This window comes from Herpailurus yagouaroundi, unplaced genomic scaffold (genome assembly GCF_014898765.1).
Source record: "Herpailurus yagouaroundi ecotype Mexico unplaced genomic scaffold, PumYag 162, whole genome shotgun sequence".
Taxonomy (NCBI): Eukaryota; Metazoa; Chordata; class Mammalia; order Carnivora; family Felidae; genus Herpailurus; species Herpailurus yagouaroundi.
In genome coordinates this window covers 45,002,397-45,008,052 of record NW_024412403.1, presented here as the reverse complement: position 1 = coordinate 45,008,052, position 5,656 = coordinate 45,002,397, and the positions used below count along the sequence as shown (strand labels likewise).

General features: G+C 33.0%; 1 pseudogene; it reads right to left on the bottom strand.

The window, feature by feature from the left end:
* Positions 1–231: 231 nt before the first annotated feature.
* Positions 232–337, bottom strand: LOC121036563 (uncharacterized; annotated as a pseudogene).
* Between the last annotated feature and the right edge of the window lie 5,319 nt (positions 338–5,656).

Below are 5,656 nucleotides of genomic sequence, written 5' to 3'. Positions count from 1 at the left end.
TTCACTGTCAGTCCAGAGTTCTTTCGTTGGGCTTCTTTGATCTCCACTTGAATATGGACATATTTCAAAAACTCCCATCTTTGGGATCCAGTTTCTTTAGGGCTCTAGAGGTCAAATTGTAGGAAGTACACTGATTGCTATTTTGGCAAGTGATCTAAAATTATTATTCTTTAATTGTTTTTAATATCAAAAAGTCTCGTTACTTCCACTCCACTCCATGAGCCTAGCAAAAAATGTTACAGGTCTCATTGTCACCACTACAATAAACTTTCTGTGATGGATGCATAACCTGTGTCTCAATCTAGCCACTTCTGGGCTCAGTCTTATTGAGGAAGCACAGTTTTGTGAATTTTACCTTCAGAAGTTCTACCAGGTTATCAGGGTGAAGATTAGAGGAAAATCTTGTTTTTCCAGTAAGGGCTGGGGGATGGAGAACAGCTCATTTTAAAATATGCTTAGAGCTGTGTATCTGGGTGGTTCAGTCAGTTAAGAGCCCGAGTTCCACTCAAGTCATGATCTCAGGGCTCTTGAGTTTGAGCCCCACATAGGGCTCTGTGCTGACAGCAGGAGCCCAGAACCTGCTTGGGGTTCTGTGTCTCCCTCTCTCTCTGCCCCTTCCCCACTTGCACTCTGTCTGTCTGTCTTTCTCTCAAAAATAAATAAACATTAAAAAAATTCTTTTGATAAAATATGCTCAGATCATTCTGTTCTCCACAAACACCTAAAGTCAAGGGGATCTGTTTCTTGAGAAACTGACTTTAGTTTCACAAAAGCCCAAATGACAAGAATGTGGAGCAGTAGAAATGACCATTCACTGAAAAAGAAATGACGTATTAAGCTACAAAAAGACATGGAGGAAACTTAAATGTATATGGCTAAGTGAAAACAAGTCAGTTTGAAAAGTCTACATACTGTGTGTCTACTTACATGATATTCTGGAAAAGGAGGAAGTATAGCAATGTAAAAATATCAGTGTTTACCAGAGGTTTAGGGAGAGGGAGGAAAGGATAAAGGTGGAGCATAGGACATTTTTAGGGTAGTAAAACTATTCTCTGAGATACTATAGTGATGGATAGATGACGTCACACATTTGTCAAAACCCATAGAACCGTACAGCACAGAGTGAACCCTAACGTAAGCTATGGTCTTTAGTTAATAATAACATATCAAAATTCATTCATCAATAATAACTTTATTACACCAGGGAAAGATGTTAATAATAAGGGACGCTGTGCACAGAGGGAGAGTACATATATGTAAGCTCTATACTTTCTGCTCATTTTTTCTGTAAATCTAAAACTGCTCTAAAAAGTAGTCTATTAACTAATCAAAAACAAAACAAAACAAGACAAAAGGACCTTTGAAGGGAAGAACTGAATTACCCTCAGCCTTTAAATGATGAGGATGAAAGACTCAAAGAGCTCTCAATTAAAATTCTACCCTAGAATGAACCAAATGTTCATCTGGAATGCATCAAATGTATATTGAAAATTAATAAATTATAACACAGCCATGATCTCCTGCAATCTGTGGTTGGATGAGTCGCTTATACTTTCATCCATTTGCCTAACAGAGAAAAGGAAATAATCTCTGGGGTGCAAGATTACATTATCTGAGGACTTTACAGTTCTCATATATACAATGGTCAGATACTATAAAAATTACATACAAAAATGTAAGAGCATATGACTAATAACTAAGAGAAAAGACAGACAACTACTGAAGATAATTGATTATTATTTAGATAGGTGCTATTTTGTAACCACTTTTTAACTGCTCTTTCTACCTTTGTTTTTATTCTGGTGTTTATGGCCCCACCTTAATTCCTTTGTCACTGTTGTCAGGGAGATATTTTATTAAAAGCTTAATCTTCAACATTTGGGGAGCTGTTAAGTTGCATTTTTGTCTGTCAAAGCCCTCTGTGATCACTACTGAATGTCTATGTAGACAATAAAGTTTAGTTTTTCTATGTCCTCCAAAAGATTGCTAAGGTCCAGGGGAGCCTCCTTACTATCTTGGCTCTCAAAATCTATTTATTTATTTATTTATTTATTTATTTATTTATTTATTTTATTTTTTTTTTCAATATATGAAGTTTATTGTCATATTGGTTTCCATACAACATCCAGTGCTCATCCCAAAAGGTGCCCTCCTCAATACCCATCACCCACTCCTCTCCCTCCCACCCCCCCCATCAACCCTCAGTTTGTTCTCAGTTTTTAAGAGTCTCTTATGCTTTGGCTCTCTTCCACTCTAACCTCTTTGCAAAATCTATTTAACATTTGCTTTTTCTGTCTCACAAAAATTGGATGTTGCATATGTGTTCACCATTAGCCAGATTTCTATAAATGGACAAGGGACAATGAACCAAATCATTATTTTAAGTCTGAATGTAGATATCACATCTGGACTGGAAACTACCATTGTGCACAGGTCAGGAAGTTATAATTGTCCTTGAGCACTTTAAGATTTGATGTTCTTTGGATATTGCTCGTTAGACTTCTTAGCTGTCCTCAAATTTAATGTTTTATATTCTTTTATGTCTTACTTTGGCTTCTCTCTTTCCAAGAATTGTGTTGTTAAAATTTCACTTGCTTTGCATCTTGTCAAGAATATCCGAGAGTATGGAAGGAAATAATTTATTTTTTTGCTTATTAAAATGAAAGAGATTAGAATGTTTAGGACTGCTTAATAACTAATTGCTTCCAAAAAGGTTAGAACTAGACACAGATACTTAGTATACCTAATTATAAAACTTAGCAGTTTCCTTATATTTTGCAAATAAAGTACGGATAATTGGTGCCATCATATATCAAAATTTTTTAAGATGTGGGCAAATGAAATGGAATAAAATATGGAATATTTTTTGCTTTCAATGTAAGGGTGCGGTGAGCGTATGTATAAAAGAAAACTAAAGATTGATCATTTACATTGCATAAAATTCAAATATTATTGTGTCAAGTAACAAAAGTAAGTAACAAACTGAAAATATATGCAGCAATCTCATACATTGAAAGCTATGAATATATGTATGTATATATGTATGTAAATATATAATATAAAATTTTAAAATCACAATCCTATACAAACTATGCAAATAAAACATGCTTAAAAGAATAACTATTAAACAAGACAAAAGGAAAATGTTTCAAATGTTCTGTTAAAAGTAATTATATTAAATATTTGAAGTAAAAGATATATATTCCTTCCAGCTTGAAATTATTTCCTTTATATATTAGTTTAACAGTAAAATTTTATAAAAGAACTCTCAAAAGTAGCATTCCAGAGAAACAAAATTTTAAAGATAATCTTGTTTTTACTGATTCATATTTAAGAAATTATAAAATCCATGAGTTTATAGAAATGTAAATATAGGTTTATAAAACAGCAATAAAATCATCTTAAATCAAACCATAATATATGTTTCTTGTCAGAAACACTGTCTTACCAAACAATTATTTCCAATTAAGAATTCACCAAGTAACAGGATTGTTTCACCTAAAACTTTTCCACATTAAAATAGATACTCAATTAGTATAGTTTAGTTTTGCCTGAACATATACTTTTTACCTTGAACATCGTATAAATTGAGTCATATAATTCATAGTCTTTTTTATGTCTGACATATTCTATCAATATATACCAACTTATTAATTCATTCTGCTGTATATGGATGTTTGGTCTTTTTCCGACTTAGGTCTATGACAAATCATGTTCTTGTGGACATTTTGTTAAATGTTTTTAATGAATATGCATCTGCATTTCTTTGGGGTATATATGAAGCAGTGGAAATGATGGATATCTACCTGTGTCTATCTGTCTAACTTATTATCATTTATCTATCATCTATTTTTTGCATGTAATTTTTAAATAATTTTTTACTCTTAGATATATAATTCATTCTGAACTAATATTTATCTATATTATTAAGTAAGTGTCAAGGCTGAATTTTAAAAAAAAATTTTTTTTTCAACGTTTATTTATTTTTGGGACAGAGAGAGACAGAGCATGAACGAGGGAGGGGCAGAGAGAGAGGGAGACACAGAATCGGAAACAGGCTCCAGGCTCTGAGCCATCAGCCCAGAGCCCCACGTGGGGCTCGAACTCATGGACCGCGAGATCGTGACCTGGCTGAAGTCGGACGCTTAACCGACTGCGCCACCCAGGCGCCCCTGAATTTTTTTTATATGGATATCTAAGTTATTCAGTATTATTGGTTGTCTCCTGGCTCTTTCCCCAATAAATCACAATGAGACATTTGTTGTAAATGAATTGACCAAAAAGATAAAGGTTTCATTCTGAATTATGTGTTCTATTACCTCGATGTTTGTCTATCAAGAACCAGTGCCTTACTGTCTTATTTAGTGTAGATTTAAAATTATATTTTATATCATAAAATATTTTATATAAAGAGGAAATATTTTTGGGCTTATTCCTTTTCCTTCAAACTTGCTTGACTATTCTACGTTCTCTGCATTTCCATATATGTTGTTAAATCAACTTGTCAATTGTCACAAAAAATATCTTTGGGGTTGGATTGAATCTACAGATCCATAAAAGAAGTTTAATTCTGACAATATTGAGTTATCTGTGAACATAGTGTATCCCCACGTCTGTTAAGGAAACTACTATTCAGACTCTATTCAGCAAATATTCTAATTTGTTGATTTTTTGAAGTTTCTATAAGCCTAATCATATAATCTAAAAATGAGGGTTTTTTTTTCAATATTAAGACTTGCTATGACATTTTTTGCCTTTTTACACTGCCAAAGATATCCAATACACTACTGAATTAAAACACTGATAAAAAATATTCTTGTTCGCAAGCTTAGAGGGAAAGATACCAACATTTCAATATTAAGACAGCTATTTGTTCTTTGAAGACTATTATTTTCCTTTTGATTAAAGATTTTCCTTCCTATTCCTAGTTTTCTGACAGTTATTCTTTTTACATGAACGTCTTAATTTTTTTCAAATAATTTCATATATACTGAGATTATTACATTGCTTGTTATTCTATTTCATTAAGGTGATGATTTACATTGCTGAGTTTTCAAATTTTTGAATCAACCCTACATTTCTTGATTGTATTTTTTTAAGTTTAATTTATTTTTGAGAGAGAGAGAGAGAGAGAGAGAGAGACGCAGAGAGAGAGAGAGAGAGAGAGAAAATCCCAAGCAGGCTCCGTGCTGTCAGTGCAGAACCTGACGTAGGGCTCTATCTCACAAACTGTGAGATCATAACCTGAGCTGAAATCAAGAGTTGGACCCTTAATCGACTAAGCCACCCAGGCACTCCAACCCAGTCTTGATGTATAGTCTTCTTTAGAAATATCTGTATTAAATTTGTTGATATTTTGTTTAGAATTTTTGTGTCTGAATTCATTAAACATACCGGTATAGATTTTTTTTTTTTTTCTTGAAATGTACTGGCAAGGTTTTGTTGTCAGACTCATGCTTACCCAAATACTATGAGTTGGGAAGTGGTCTCTCTTTTCATATTATTTGGAAAAATTGCCACAATTAGTTGTATTTCTTCTTTAAATGTTTGGAAGAATACACCTATAAATCATTCGGGCCCAGGATGTTTTTGCTGGGAAGGTTTTTAATTATGAATTCAAGTTTTTACTATATATATAATTACTCAGACTGTCTAT